General features: G+C 48.1%; 1 long non-coding RNA gene across 1 annotated transcript in view; it reads left to right on the forward strand.

Annotated features, from left to right (window-relative positions):
- The window catches only part of LOC126047714 (uncharacterized), a 53606-nt gene extending 40318 nt beyond the window's left edge, over window positions 1-13288 (forward strand). Inside the window, exon 3 of the long non-coding RNA XR_007508677.1 lies at window positions 13126-13288. This is a non-coding gene — a long non-coding RNA (uncharacterized LOC126047714). The remainder of the gene's footprint in view (window positions 1-13125) is intronic.
- The last annotated feature ends 2999 nt before the right edge of the window (window positions 13289-16287 follow it).

A 16287-nucleotide genomic window follows, 5' to 3' on the forward strand; every position in this document is an offset into this window, starting at 1 on the left:
CGCCTTGTCCTGCTGCTTCTTTCTTCATTCGTGCAGGTCTGTCACTAGGCAGATTCGGTCTATCTTCTCAAGGACGAGTGTCTTTTGATATAGAATGTCCTTTGATGTAGAAAAGTGCAGTCTTGGTGGAGTCTATCCTGTTATCTGGTAAATTATAGTTGTTATTCTTTTCCCTCCTTAGCTAGTAAGTTATAGCCGTTGCCCTCTTCCCGTGACCTTTACGCACCAATTAAGCAAGTTTTGTTATTTACACAAGGCATCTGCTAACTCTCAATATGTCTCTTCTCCCTTCCCGATTTCATGAACAAAGTTAACTCGTTCATTACAACTTTACCAAGATGCTTTTATTTCTAAAACCCTTGGAAAAAAAACTCAAAACAAAAGGAATTTTAAAACTTTTTTAATCCAAGGCAGACTTCAGGATTCTCATTCTTACAAAGTATTTTACAATTGTGTAACCTTGTAGACTGCACGGAGAATGAGGATCTTGCATGTGACATATTCAAAAGTTTCATTTTTGGTGTTCTACACGCTTCTACTGATCGCAGTGCCTTTGTTTCCTAATGACAACTGGCAACAGACAATGCGTATGGGTTTCAAGGCCCTGTGGAACAGAGAAGGTGGTTTGCCAGTGTTCTTACTGCTGTTGCAGACATTGTTTCAGTGGATTGAAAGTGGCACGTTCCAAGTACCTTTTCCTACCATTGCTGCGTATATTTTTTTTTTAATCCTGAAGAATGTTTCTGTACTTCCCTTCCCTTCCCTATAGGTAGGTGCATGTTGATTTACATTGCATGCTATTGCAGTGTTCTTAGTCTACCAGTTACAGATTACTCCTTTCAGTTCTTGTGCATTTATGAATGTGTATCTACCTACTAAACTCACATTTATTCAGACATGATATGCAACTGCTACGGAAGTCAGCTATTGTGCTAGTTATGGTGTTTGCCCCGTCAGTTGTTTTACTGTCTAATAAGTACCTGATGACAGAGAAGGGGAGTGTCAGAAAATAGACAAGTCAGGCTTTATATTAGAGATGGTTTTCGTAAGATTTAAGAGAACGCAGTTTTGGCATAAGGATTTACATACCGCTCCCGGTGTTCTGTTGGGCTAACGTTTTGCAAGAAGCTGAGGTGTTTAACTTTCAAAAGCTGTTTATGTAAATTGGCTTACCTATGAGTACTCTCCTTCAGCTGTGTGTAATGAAGAAATAAATGTGCATATCTAGACATGTGCATATGCAGATATAATTGTAAGTGCACAGCTGGGGATGATGCTTGTGTTTGAGGGTACAAATACGGAGAGGGACAGTAGTGGGGAAAGAAGAACCTTTAAAGATAGTCTAGCGTTGCTCTCATTCTAGAGGTGAATGATCAACTTTCTGTACCATTCTTGACAAATGCTTGCCTAATTTATTCTTAAACATTTCCTGTAATTATTACTACTGTTGCAAAGATTGCCACATACCCTAAGTTTTTCAGGTTGTAATTTAAGCCCCATGATTCCGTGTAACTGTGTGCAGTGGATGTACACAAAAGTTCTTCCTTATAGCTACCTTTTAGAGTTTAAACATTGTTATTTCTCTTCAGTATTGCCCTTTCCAGGTTAAGCGGCTGTTTTTCAATTTATGCTTTGAAGTCAGACTCCTGTACATCGTTGAGCACCCTCTTGGACTTACTGTAGACCCTCACCAGTTATACTACACCCTTCTTGAAAAGCAGTACATCATCTGGAGGGTTCAGCAGCTAATCCGTGCAAATGTAGCGCTGCAGAAGTAATGCTTGGATGTACTACCTCAAGTGTGATGTGTGATGAGGAGTCACTGGGCCTTTTGGTTGGCAAGAAACGGTACATAAGAACTAGATGACAGAAATAGGACACAAAGCTGGCATCCTGGTCTTCAAGCTTACAGTGCAGCTCCGTGGGCTTTGGCTGACTAAAGAAGAGCATGAGGCACAGGAGAGAACTGCTGCTGGATCTTAGTGAAAGATGGTAATTCATTTGGAGAGAGGTTTTCAAAGCCAGGAATTCAAGTCAGGTGCCCAATTCCAGATTGCCTGTGAAATCACGGGGTACTTCCCTTGCTTGTCTAACTTTGTGTTGTATATTGTCTAGCAGCTTTTCTTTCAAAGTTAACAAAGCTACACTTGTGTGATAGGTGATGTAATGATCTCATAATAATAGGCAAAATCCAAGTCACAGAAAATGCCAGCATTTGAAAGAGAGCCCTGATAAATTGCTAGTGCATTATACCACTGCCACTTACCAGGCCTTCCATGTTACAGCTGTCTTAATCATTGATGCTGTTTCCTCAGACTTGGAGCTGTAATATCTGCTTCTTGTTTCAGGGTATATTATGAAGTTGCTGATGGCACTGCCTTAGCCCTTTGGCTAAGAAGAAGAGCAAATAATTTGTGGATTATCCCTATAAGCAGCAGCCAAAGAGCATTCTTTTCCAATCAATAGGGAAGAAAGCTGCTGCACCGGTTTGTCTGGGTTCCCTCATACGGAAGGTCTTTCTCACATTTATTGATCCTTTTACATTTTGCAATTTGTTCAGGGTCAGTTGATGACTGGAGCGAACTGTCATGTCTTTTAAAAGTGCTTGTAACTGTGAAAAGAGGTTTGCTGACTTCCTCGTGTGATAAGTAGACATTGAAGAAATTGCATGTTGCTCATCTCTTAAGTCAGAGACAGGAATTGGATAGATATGGTGTTACTAAAAAATAAAATACAACTGGGCCCCTTGAGACAGAAATGTAGTGATGAAATCGTGTCATATTATCACAGAGACATAGTGACTGTTTTCTCAACTAACAAACAGATCCTAGGCAGAAATAATGTTTGTTCCAGGTAATTCTGATCAGTCTCCCGAGGCAGTGGATCTACTTTGCGAATGAGAAAAAGTGGACCTAAATATTGAAACAGGAAGGGCTATTTTTCTTCCCCAGTTCAAAATGGGCACGGCAGAGCCTCTATAGTTTTCAAATTGGTAGCAGCTCCTTCGCCTGCTTGTTGGCAGACAGAGCAGAACCTGTACTTTCTCCTGTATGGCTCTTGAAAGGAACTTGGTTGAACTCTTTGCTTGTTGGAAAAAAAAGTGGGATGTTGGATCAAGTGCAACTGTAGCAAATACTGACCTTCCTGAAACTATTTAGAGTTTTCATGTGTTGATACTCATTAGAAAAAAAACAAAACTTGAAAAAAATCCTATACGGTTTAAGCTATAAGATTGTTTTCAGGGGAAAAAAAAAAAAAAAAAAAAGGAAAACTAAATGGAAGATAGTTTTAGAGAAAGTAACTTTCATAGCACTTTGAGGTAACGTAGCTGTCTGTAAACAGGATGTTTAAGGAAAAGATACTTGGTCTCTTTATGATTCTTTCTGTGTCCTTCTAAATGAAAAGTCTGACTGTGTGAACCCTGGTTATCTGTGTTACGGAAAACTGATGTGCTTTGCAAGCTGAGATTCTTCTGCAACAGAGGAAAGTAGGAGAGACATGGTCTTGTGGTTTGGGTTACTATCATGTTATTTACACAGACTGTGTAACAGCCAAATCTTTTTGTGATTTAAAAACTTCATTTAACTGCATAAAGGATGAATGTGCTTCATGAATAGTTTATTGTGTTCATGCACGTTGCCGGTGATTTACTACTGAGAGAAGTCCTAGCAATTGTAAACAACGAGATAATTCATCAGAACATCACACATAAATATATCTCAAATAATTTTTATATCACAGCTAGTCTAATGCATTAACTTTTTATCTTAGGAGCTCTTCCATAATAATCTATTGCTCATATTATGGGATAGATAATGAAAGAATTTCTTGAAATATAGAGGAGAAACAGAGTGGGTTTTGAAGTGTTGATGCAATATTACAGATTGTGTTGCAGTTCACAGAGGAGAAGACTACTTTGGTTTTGATACCAAAATATTTCTCTTCCACATCTGTAAGCTACACTAATTATTTTATGCTTAGAAGCTTAAAAGATCCTGAGAAGTTAATTTCAAGCTCTTAGTAAAGTCTACATGGCGAACATGATATTATTCCCCTTGTGTGGTTTAGATTAACACGTATCTTTCTCAGTGACAACTATTAAACTGAAAGATTTATTTTCACATATCCTGGATATCAGAAATTATAAGACTATGTAAATTGTCAGAGGTTTCAGTTTGCAAGTCTACTGAAGCTTTTAAGTGCCTGATTAGTGTTTAAAAGCAGAAGAAACCCTACTGAATTCAGGTGGGACCGTATTTCTGTGAAGCAGCACATCTGGTTTTAGTACCCCCCCATGCACCTTTGTACCCTCACCTACCCTCCCCACTATGTCCGTGTCTCCCCCATGCACACCCCCATCTCCTGCTCCAGCCCATCCCCTTCACCCACATGAGTTTTTAACCCATGCGAGTTGTTTCCCCCTGTACGCCCTGCTCTCCTACCTCCTGCCCTGCCTCCCTCCTTTCCCTCCTCCATATTCCACACCACCACCCCCCATCATCCATCAGGCTCCAGACCCCTGGTGTGCTGCCTGCACCCTGTTCTCTGTCATTTTTTTTCCTTCTTTTCCTTACAAGTTGTTGTTGTTGTTGTTTCTTTTTAATGATGATTAAACTGTTTTCGTTTCAAGCCACGAGTTTTCTCACTTTTGCCCTCCCGATTGTCTCCCTGTCCCGCTGGGGGCAGGGGAGCGAGTGAGCGGTCGCGTGGGCCTTCGTTGCTGGCTGGCGTTAAACCACGATGCGAGGTGAGTTGCAAGCCCTGCCTGGCTAATGCTGGAGGCTCTCTTTGCTCCTCCTGACATCTTGCCAGGCCATCCTTTTCTTCATCGCCGCTTTATAGCGAGCACCTCTCGCTGTGTAAGTGGCAGTACTGGGGCCGTGCAGGTACTGCGTATTGCAGGCAGCAAAGGGCAATTGTGACGCTTGCTGGCGGGAGCGGCAAGGAGTGCGGAGCCACGCTCCTGTGGGGAGCAAAGATGGAACCTCGAGGGCTCTATGGTCCTCTGCTGAGGACATCTAATATCCCGGTAGGCCTCTTTGCTTTCCCTGCCTCAACGTCTAATTACTTTGCACACCGGAGGGCAGGATGGTTAAGTAACACCGTGCAGCGTCTCTTCGATAAGAGACAAGCCCCGCGCAAGAAGCCTTGCGTGCGTGCAGGATTAGGAGAGCAGAGTTCTGATAGCACGGAGGTGCCCACCCCAACTGAGCCCCAGGGTCGCCGGGGTATCGCTCGCTTGCAGCTGGGCCGCGGCGTTTCCTGCCGAACAGAGCTGCCCCTCTGGCACGAAGCAGCTTTGGGTCTCTTGTGGCCTGCCTTCAGGCTGCCACCTGAACCAGGCATTATTTTTTGTTGTAAATCTCTTGCCAGCAACTGTTGACTGGCTGCTGTCACTCCTGCAACCCTGATGCCACATGCAGACGGCTACAGCAGACCCTGGGGCTTGCCGAGGTGCACCACAGGGTCCATATGCAGCACGGCCTCGTAGTGTGCGAGCGAGCGAGGCTCCGTGCCTAGGAAGCCTTGTCTTGCAAGACCTACGAGACGTCTCGCGTGTTCTCCTAGGGGGAGGACGGCCATGCCACCGGAGTTACAGAAGAGGAGGGGAGCGGGAGAGGAGCAGAAAGAAGTGTCTGAACTGGCAAATTCTCCTGGCAGCGCCAAGAACACGAGCTGTGGTGAGCCCCAGGCCCTCGGGGCCCTGTCCCCTCTTCAGTGTTCTGGTACCTCCCTGCCCTTCCCTCCCCTGGTCCCCTCTCTTTCCCACACCCCTGCCTTTTTTTTTTTTTTTTTCTTTTTTTTTTTTCCTCCTTTCCTCCCTTGTACCTCTGATACTGAAAAGCCAGTTGAAGAAACTCCCTAAGACTCGTTTTGGAGTTTTAGAAAGTGGGCATTCTTCATTGCAGCGCTGGATGCACGGCAGATAGTTCCACCTGGTGTGCATGCCACAGCTTTAGCACAAACAGGTTATATAGAATAACTAATTGCTTATTAATCAGATTAGTATACATATACATAAAAACGACGACAACCGATTATCATAGCACTGCCTACATCCGATCACGCGCAATGAAGGATCCATTTGAGACGAAGGGGTGCTTTTGCGACCACCGACCCATTTGAAGTTCTTGCTGGCTGTCCTCGAAGTCTTTATTCTTGTCCTTGTTCTTTGATCTTGAAGCTTAACGCAGTTTCAATCACATGTGGTCAATTTCAGCATTGTTCTCATTTAGTGTACAGGAACATCTAGTCATAAGAGCAAAGAACTGCAAAACTTATGAATAATTACTAGTTCATCACTTGACTACACTTTTGTAATTATGTCCCCAGATACCCTTTGTCTACTGTTTCAACCATAATGTTAATATATGATCATTTATCAAATCTCACTTAAACAGTTATCTAACAGCAAACCAGTTTTCCTCAGTCTACATTCTAAAGGATGTGTTGTATTGTGAGCTGGCCTGTTTAGCTCGAGTCCTAATTAGGGCACCTGCTAGCCTCTCCCTTTGCTGGAATTCCTCTATTCATTTGGTGTTATTTTCTTAATATGCTGAAATACATTTTGTGATTTTAATTTTTTAGATGTGTTGTCGTAAGGGTGTGGTGATGCTCAGCAGATGCCCCATCCTGTGGGAAGCACCCCCTCCATGGGGCAGGCAGTGTGGATTATCTGGTGTTGGGTCAAGAACCCAGAGTGGAACTGCTGTTGCAGATTATCCCAGATGCGGTTACCTACTGTGGATTACCTGGGTGGAGCCCCTGGTGAAGGTAAACCTCATGCATGACCCCCCCAGCCTGTGCATGTTCTTGCGCACATATCTTACCACCGTAAATTATCCATCTAACCCACCATCCCTGTGAGTTTTTTCCCATGCCGATTAGTGAGGGCATCACCCCCTTCCCCCCACCAGCTGTGTATCCCCAAAGTTCCATGTTGTCTTGGTGTCATTTGTGGCTGCAGCCCCCTCCCCCCCAAACCGTGGGGGTGTGGCTTCTGCTGAACCTTTCCTGCATGACTGCAGCGGCTGTCATTGCCCCCCTGCCCTGTCCTTGTGGGGCATGGCTGCTGCCTGGTCCCCCCCATGTATTTCCATGGTTTTTTTGGTGTCTTTTGTGCTTTGGGGCTCTTGTACCTCTGTTAAGGGAGTCAGCTGGAGACGCGCTCAGGGGGACTCTGCATCATTGGCTATTCACAGTAAAGAATTTGTTTTGCAACCAGAGATATTTTGGAGATGGAATTCTTAAGGGATTGAATTCTGCTCTTTGATTCATTCCTATCCAGAAGGTAGTTCTGGTAGAAGTAAGGTGGTATGCACAGCCTTGCTAGAAATGAAGCATAACCCCAGAGTGTTTTGGCTTTTTTATAGGAAACTAAAGCACATCATTTTTGATAACAACAATGTCATTGCATTTAATGAGCTAGTTTCTTACCTAGTTTGGAAGGGCATCTATCGTTTTCTGTCTACACCCCAGACAAATTAAGTTGAATTCCCTACCTGGTCCCATTGCTGATGCAATAGGTGTAGCTGTAGCATAGGAGCAAGTAGTGTCATCTCCTGGGGAGTTACCTTCTCTGTTCAGGGTCTCATTTGCTGTAAATTTAAGGCAGGTGAGAACAGTGCTGCTGCTCCTCCAGCTGACTCTATAACTGCTGGTGGTTTGCCCTTCCCCTTTCCTAGGGGATTGTGCTAAGGGTGGTGGGTGGAGGCTCGGGGCTATTTGAGCCACAGGCTCTGCTGAGGGAGCTCATTGTGCTCCTGGGTTTCTCTGGTGTTGGTGCTCAGCTCTTCCTTGAGTGCTTTGCAGCTTTTGAGCTGGCTCAGCCCTTTGGGAAGAGGTGTCTGCCTGAGGTAAGAGCTTCAGGACCAGTCAAGGTTCAGCAGCATGTGTGGTAGAAAGTAACAGTTGTATACAGCTGCTTTTTTTTTTTTTTTTTTCCTTTTTTCAGGTCAGTAATTTTGCTTTGAGTGTTCAGGGGTAGAAAGATGGTTTAATAGTATGCATTGTTTGTTTTTTTTCTTAATTCTTCATGTGTTGTGTTTCCCTGGAATTCCCAACTTCATTGAAAAAGGAACCTTGTTTTCTTCACCAGTTCTGCTGTATGCTGTATACATTGCTGATATTTCTCTTAACGGGACTGACGGTGACGTTGTTTAGCAGGGGTTACAGTGAATGTCTTGTATGTATTTGTATATAGAGACTTAGTATTTCTGAAGAAAGTAGAAAGGCTGTGAGGCACAACCTTTCAGGGTTTGGGATGCCTCGTTGCCCTTCCTCATTGCCCACACAATGCCACGTTGTCCTTAGAATCTTTGCAGCTGGTGGCAGGCCCCTCATAGATTACAAGCCTTGGGACTTGACTTTATTTTGTGGGCATGTAGCAGAGCTCAGAGTCTCTGGGAAGCTGTAGGTTAGGAGGTTCCCCCAGGATTTGGGATGTGGCTCAGAAGAGCGGCTCCTGAGGAGTAGCCACTGAAGGGGGTTCAGGGTTGCAAATTGAGGGCAGGAGGTGTCAGGAAGCAGTGGGGTTCCTTTCCTGACAGTTGAGGAGAAGAAAAGGGGTTTCTTAAGTTTTGGGACTGCGGGGGAAAGGGAGGAGGGTTCACCAGCCCTTCTCAGAGGAGTTTTGCAGTTGGATTTGAATGTCATAGAATCGTAGAATGGTTTGGGTTGGAAAGCACCATAAAGATCCTCTAGTTCCAAGCCCCCCAGGGACACCTTCTGCGAGACCAGGTTGCTGAAAGCCCCATCTGACTTGGCCTTGAATGCTTCCAGGCAGGGAGCATCCGCAGGTTTTCTGGGCAACGCGTTCCAGTGCCTCACCACCCCTAGTGAGAAACGTCTTCCTAACGCCTAAACTAAATGTACCTTCATTAGGACTAAAGCCGTTACCGCCTTCTCCTATGGCTGTACACCCTTGTAAAAAGTCCCTCTGCAGGTTTCTTATAGGCACCCTTTACGTACCGTGAAGTCTGGTATAACATCTCCTGCAAAGCTGCATGCCGGTGAGCGGTCTGAGGTGAGGCGGTCGTCGGCCGGGTCGGTGTTGAATAGCGAAGTATTAGGGGGCTGCTTGGATAAGCATTTACCTTCTGTTCTGGAGGCGCTGTGCGGGCCACCTTTGGAATTGGATGAGCGTTTGAGCTGAGCTGTGGATTAGCGAGGAGGAGCATGGGGCCGATGGCTTCTCATGAGTGCCACGCTAACGTGGTTTCTCTCGGTACCTTAGGTACCACGAGTGACGACGGCTGCAGGGTCTGAGTCTGGAATGAGCGGGGAAGCGAACACGGTGGCACTCGTGAGGAGGGGGGTGTTGGGGAAGTAGTTGGAGTTGGCCAGCGGGATGCCTACTCCCTTTTCTGATTTGTTTGTGTTTGTTTTTTTCATTGCAGATGTTGAAGAGCAATGTGTCCCCTTGAGGAACATCCCAGTTAGCCCGTGTGGTTTTGTGGAGGATGGATTTGGACCCTCGGCCCTCTGAAAGCTAAGTTGAGGGACCAGGCTGGGAGGAAAGGACAAAGCTGGGACTTGCAGGGAGGAGTTTTAAAATTAGCGCAGGAGAGAGGGCTGTCCCAAAGCAGTCGCCTTTGCGCAGGCAAAGGGAGCGGGTTGCTTTTCAGCACGAGACCCGTGTGTGCCGGACTGGGCAGTTCCAGCCCGTGTCCGTGGTGGCGTGTAGTTTGTGTAGTCTGTCTTGTGTGCTTAGACCTTCCTCGGGTCTCGATGTCCTTGTCGCGCTTTGCACCGGAGGAGCGAGGCATGCGCTTCGGGTGCTGTCCCTAGGGTTTCGAATGCTCTTGCTCATCGGCCCAGTGCCAATTGGGTGCTTCTTTTCTTGAGCTCGGAGCTCTAAAGCATGGATCGGTCTCGGCGGGTTCCGGTCGGTGCTCTATGGCAGCATTGTTTCGGGCTGCATCGGCAGCTCTGCTCTCTAGCCGTCCGTTTTCTCGGACTGGGACTTCTTCCCCGCATCCTGACATCCTTAGGTCTCGATGCCAGGCTTCTGGCGCATCTGTCGTCTGGGTTTTGACAGTGCTGTCTTGTAACGGGCCGTTCTGTTTGACTCCTCTTCTCTGGGTCTGCCGTGGAGCCTCCTGGCCTCGCGGTTGCGGCCCGTAGGTCATCTTGCTTGACGGTGCCTCCCGTCCGGGGGTCATTCTTCTTGCCGAGAGTTTTCTCTCTCTTTGAATCACCTCGTTGGTAGCGTTCCACATGGTGACGTTCTGCACACGGTGTGCTTGGCTTGGAGCTGCTTTGCCCGGGGATGTAGAGTCAGGGGTAGGTGGAACAGCGATAAGAGTCTACGGGTGAAACGTTGATGTGCCTAGACCGTTTAGGCGAGGGTTGTACAGTCATCTGGGCTCGAGTAGCCATCAGCGGGCTGCGCGGACAGCCGTGCCGATAGTGTTTCACGGAGACGATTGGAGCCGTGTGGCAGGGGCTGTTGAGGGGCAGTGAAGCGGATTTGACTCTCCAAGGTGTTAAGACTTGCACGTGATGGGCTCCAAGTTTGGCCCTGGGTTTTTTTTTTCTGGCTGGTGGGGTGTAGGGTTTAGGGTTACTCCATGCGGGGCCCGGACAATAGAACACCAGTATGATGATTAAAGTCGCCCCTTTATTGAGCTTAGCTGATCATTCTTATACAATTCTCTAAGTTGTTTAGAAGCTTTGATTGGCTGCTGCACGCAAGCATGTGGTGTCCACGCGCACAAGCGTAAGCGGTGATTGGTTACATCGATACTGTCCACGGGTATAAACCTAAGATACAGATAGTTATACTCGCTCTGTACACGCACATACACACAGGATATAATTGGCGATGTTAGAGCATGCAAAACTTGTCTTAGTCCAATCGGTCGAGATAAGCCCCTGAATTGAGGTCGGTTGTGCCAAGTTCCCTTTATCGTGGAATGTGCACCTGTGTTTTTCTAATTGGGATCTTTCTTCTGTCGTCTTCTTTGTTCTGTTCAGGGCCTTCAAAGGTGTCTGGAACGCTCTTGCGACCATGAGCTACTTTCAGGCCCAGTAACTAAGTTCCATATAATTGAACCCTACAGTGGGGGGGGGGATTGGTTTTTGTTGTTGTTTTTGTTTCTTTGTTTTGTTTTGTTTTTTTTTTTTAAATGACAGGCTGTAGCTGGACTCCAGATGGACTTTGTAGATGGAATCAAGACCTCTGGAGTTGTGAAGCTCTTGCTCTGCATCCAGGTGACTCGTTCAATATGTTTGTGGGGTGTTTTTTTTCATATGTGGAGGGACAGGATGCGTCCCACAGAGCGATGGGGAAAGGCAGCAGAGCGCTGTAAGGAGGTGGGTCCGTGAGTTGAGTTGGAAGGAAGATGCGTCCGGTGGCTCTATGAGACTGCTTTGCTTTGCTGTGTTTTGCAGTTTTCTTGCATTGTATTGGTCTGTATTTGCCTTTGCCCTGTGGTGTTTTGTTGTGTATTTGTATTGACTGTCATGTGAGACTGTCTCGCATTGCCTGGCCCTGCATTGTGTTTTGTATTGCAGTGCTCTGTACTTGTATGGATTGCCACCTGAGACTGCCTTGCCTTCTGTGGTTCTGTATTGGTTTTGTATTGTTTTGGTCTGTACTTGTATTGACTGTCACGTGAGAGTCTCTTGCATTGGCCCTGTTCCGTTTTGTCTGGTATGGCAGTGCTCTGAGTTGTTTTGCCTTGACCGAGGTAAGAGTACTGCCTTGTATGGCATTATATTTGCATGTGAATTACATGGCTCTACGTTCGTGTGTGTCTTGTATGGCATTGTAGAGGCAGCATAGAAGGTTTAATGTCTTTGGGCTCTTTGCATGCAAAGAGTTGAGGGGATCGCAATTGGACTGTGAACTAGCATTGAGTAAGGCAGGAACTGGGCAATGGTGTTCATCTTGTTTATGCGGATGCTTTGTGGCAGGTCTCTAGAACTGGTCAAGGCCTTGAGGTCTGAGTAGCAGCGTGACGGGTCTTGGAGCGATCGGTAACTTTGGGAGAGCTCTGTGTTTGTGATGCTCTGTTTTTTTTTTCAAGTGCCGTGGAGGACACTGGCTGTAAGGATGTGTTGTTTTTGGAATAGGTGGGAAGCAGGGTAGGGGAGCGGTGGAGGACTTGACTTCTCTCTCAAGGATGAAGTGTCTGTTGACAAGCTTTGTGTGTTGTTTTTGCAGGTGATGACAGGGCACGAGAGGTGCTTGAAGGAACCTTGCATTTAGGTGACATGGCTGCTACGGAGGTTGGACTGTGACACGTGGCACTGTGAAAGCTCAGTATCGAGTTGAACATGCACGGATGGTGGAGATGATGGTGCGTATTGAAACGTTGGTGTAACGGAAGGGCAGTTTGTGGGGAGTCTGGTTGGAAGGAGGTTGGGCTGGGGCCCGGGTTTTTGCAGGTAGGGCGATTTTTGAGGCCCCCGCTGCTGCAGGCATGGGGTGACGGCCTCTCCAGGCCTGTGGGCGGTAGGATAGATGAGGTGAGAGTGAGGGCTGGCGTGCATGTCGTCTGAATGAGTGCTGTGTTGTGAATGTGTCTAACCTTGTTTAGGGTTATGTGGTTTAGACTTTTTGTTTTTTTTTTTTTCCCTTTCAGGTTGGATGTAGAGTTGAGATGGTTTTTCAGGGAATTACGGAAAAAACCCCAAAAACATAGAATAAAAAACCCCAGCTGGGATCTGGGTTGGTTTTTGGTGTGTCCTCCCCTGCCCCAATTTTTTTCTTTTCCCTGGTCCCAGCTGCTCCATGAGGCAATGTTGATCGCCAATGTTTGGACTGGGGTCTGCCTCGGGCCCGGGTTTTCAGAGGCAGGGCGATTTTTTTTTTTTTTTTTTTTTTTCCAAGGCTCCTGGGAACGCCGTTACCGTGGACCGCTCCCCTGGAACCTGGTAATTGCCAGTCAGCGCAGGGAAATATGTTGTTCAGTGGATGGTCTTTGGAAGACAGTTGAGGATTTTGTGGGCGAAGGGTGGGGGGAGTTGGACTAGATGGCCAGCATGGAGTAGGCCAGGGTTGTGAAGTGCGTGAGTGTAACTCTATTTGTCTGTGTTGGGTTTTGAAAAAAAAATATTTGGGTGCTGTTTGTAGTTTGTGATGTAATGACATGTTTCAATTTCTGGTTTTGTGTCGAGGTGTGGAAGTAGACAGTCTGTCAAGATGAGCGGAGCTCACTCGTTTGCTGCCCGGGAATGGGGATAGTGCAGGTAATGTCACCTCAGGGAGTAAAGCTTCTGGATGTGCAGCGACGGATGTAATGGGAGCGAGGAATGTGGAAAAGACCACTCCGTAAAGCACTGCAGGTACTAAATAGTGGCATTTCTTCTTCAGGTAATGCTAGATTTTTTGGAGTTTAAATGTATTTGTAAAAATAATGATTAAAAGAGGACTAGAACTAATAGTGTCAAATATTTGACGAGTGAGACCGTAAAGTCTTTTCTATATATTGTAGAAAAAGAAGGTTGTAGAATTGGACTTTAAATACTGACATAGCTGAAAGTGTGTGGAATGAGTAATGGACCAAATGAAGCACTAAGAACAAAACGAAAGACAGACAGGTAATTAGGTGTCCTTGTGGGAATCACAGTACTAATGGCAATCACAAAGGCAAGTGCAGAGCGAAGCATGTGCCCATAGGTAAACTTAGCTGTTGAAGTGAGTGAAAGTGTCTGTTGGAATTAGGCATCCAAGGGCGAGTTGTAGATACCTTGAGGTAAATGTAGCTGCTGCTGGGTTAATGGAAAGGGGGTGCATTCCTGGCTCCAGTGATTGCACAACTTTGAAATTGGAGCTGTAGCTCCATAAATGTGAAATGGGCTCGGGCGCGGTGCGGCGCCGAAATGGGCTCGGGCGCGGTGCGGCGCCGAAATGGGCTCGGGCGCGGTGCGGCGCCGAAATGGGCTCGGGCGCGGTGCGGCGCCGAAATGGGCTCGGGCGCGGTGCGGCGCCGAAATGGGCTCGGGCGCGGTGCGGCGCCGAAATGGGCTCGGGCGCGGTGCGGCGCCGAAATGGGCTCGGGCGCGGTGCGGCGCCGAAATGGGCTCGGGCGCGGTGCGGCGCCGAAATGGGCTCGGGCGCGGTGCGGCGCCGAAATGGGCTCGGGCGCGGTGCGGCGCCGAAATGGGCTCGGGCGCGGTGCGGCGCCGAAATGGGCTCGGGCGCGGTGCGGCGCCGAAATGGGCTCGGGCGCGGTGCGGCGCCGAAATGGGCTCGGGCGCGGTGCGGCGCCGAAATGGGCTCGGGCGCGGTGCGGCGCCGAAATGGGCTCGGGCGCGGTGCGGCGCCGAAATGGGCTCGGGCGCGGTGCGGCGCCGAAATGGGCTCGGGCGCGGTGCGGCGCCGAAATGGGCTCGGGCGCGGTGCGGCGCCGAAATGGGCTCGGGCGCGGTGCGGCGCCGAAATGGGCTCGGGCGCGGTGCGCCGCCGAAATGGGCTCGGGCGCGGTGCGCCGCCGAAATGGGCTCGGGCGCGGTGCGCCGCCGAAATGGGCTCGGGCGCGGTGCGCCGCCGAAATGGGCTCGGGCGCGGTGCGCCGCCGAAATGGGCTCGGGCGCGGTGCGCCGCCGAAATGGGCTCGGGCGCGGTGTTACTTTTCTTAAAGGGGCTGAGGTACTGTGTAACTCTGAAGCGGGCTTGATAGTGGATTATATGTGTGTAATATGTGAGGGGTTTTTTATTCTGTATTTCACTGTCCCTGTTGTCCTTCCTGTTTTTCTGTTTCCCTGACCCTTTGTGGTGCTCCCTACTCTTTTTATTCATGTTTTCTCTTTCTCTCTCCAATCTCCTGTGCTTTTCATAGTCTCTCTCTATCTCTTGTCATGATTATCGTCTGTCGCGCTATCTTACTTCCTGTCCCATCGTATCACATTGTATCTATTCCTCCTGCTTTTTTCTCCATCTGTCCAGATCCCTCTCCCTTTTTTCTTCTATTGCTGTCCCTCTGCCCTGCTTCCTCTTGCCATCTTTTCTGTATTTCTATCTGTTGCCTTCCCTCTTCCATCCTTTCTAACTGTATTCCCCTCTCGAGCTAGCTGTCCCTTCTCTTTTCTCTCTTCCTCCATATCTCTCTGACAGCCTATCAATCACAGTTGTTTTTTCCTCCAGTGCTGTCCTGCTCTGGCCCTTGTTTCTCACTCTCGTTCTGTCATGCTCCCTGTGTCTTTTTTGAACTCCTCCATCTCTCTCCTGCAGCCTATCGCTATTTTTTTCCTCTGTCATCCCTTTGTCCTTCTTCCAGTCTTTGTGTCTCTCTCCCTTTGTTCTCCCTCCCTTCCTTTTTTTCCTTTCTTGCTACGTTTCTGTTCTGCTCCCTAGAATAGAATCAAATTGTCAAATTTGGAAAGGACTTCTAAGATCATTAAGTCCAACCATCAACCCAACAGCACCATGCCTGCTAAATCATGTCCCGAAGTGCCACATCTACGTGTGTTTTGAACACCTCCAGGGATGGTGACTCCATCGCTACCCTGGGCAGCCTGTTCCAATGCCTGACAACCCTCTCAGTAAATAGGTTTTTTTCTGATATCCAATCTAAACCTTCTCTGGTGCAACTTCAGGCCATTTTCTCTCGTCCTATTTCTAGTTACTTGATAGAAGAGACCGGTACCCACCTCGCTACAATCTCCTTTCAGGTAGTTGTAGAGAGAGATAAAGTCTCCCCTCAGCCTCCTTTTCTCCAGACTAAACCACCCCAGTTCCCTCAGCCGTTCCTCATCAGACTTACCCTCCAGGCCCCTCACCAACTCGGTTGCCCTTCTCCGGACACGTTCCAGCAACTCAACGTCTTTCCTGTAGCAAGGGGCCCAAAACTGAACGCAGTACTCGAGGTGTGGCCTCACTAGTGCCGAATACAGGGGAACAATTACTTCCCTGCTCCCGCCGGCTACGCTATTTCCGATACAGGCCAGGATGCCACTGGCCTTCCTGGCCACCTGGGCACACTGCTGGCTCACATTCAACCGGCTGTCAACCAGCACCCCCAGGTCTTTCCCTGCCGGGCAGCTTTCCAGCCACTCTTCCCCAAGCCCATAGCGCTGCACGGGGGCGCCGCAACTGAAGCGTAGGACCCGGCACTCAGCCTCGCTGAACTTCATACAGTTGGCCTCGGCTCATCGATCCAGACTGTCCAGATACCTGCGTAGAGCCTTCCTACCCTCAAGGAGATCGACCCTGCCTCCCAAGTTGGTGTCGTTTGCAAACTTGCTGAGGAGGCACTCGATCTCCTCGTCCAAATAATCGATAAAGGCGTTAAGCAGAACTGGGCCCAACACCGAGCCCTGGGGAACACCACTAGTGAC

Source organism: Accipiter gentilis, chromosome 18 (genome assembly GCF_929443795.1).
Source record: "Accipiter gentilis chromosome 18, bAccGen1.1, whole genome shotgun sequence".
NCBI classification, from domain to species: Eukaryota; Metazoa; Chordata; class Aves; order Accipitriformes; family Accipitridae; genus Astur; species Astur gentilis.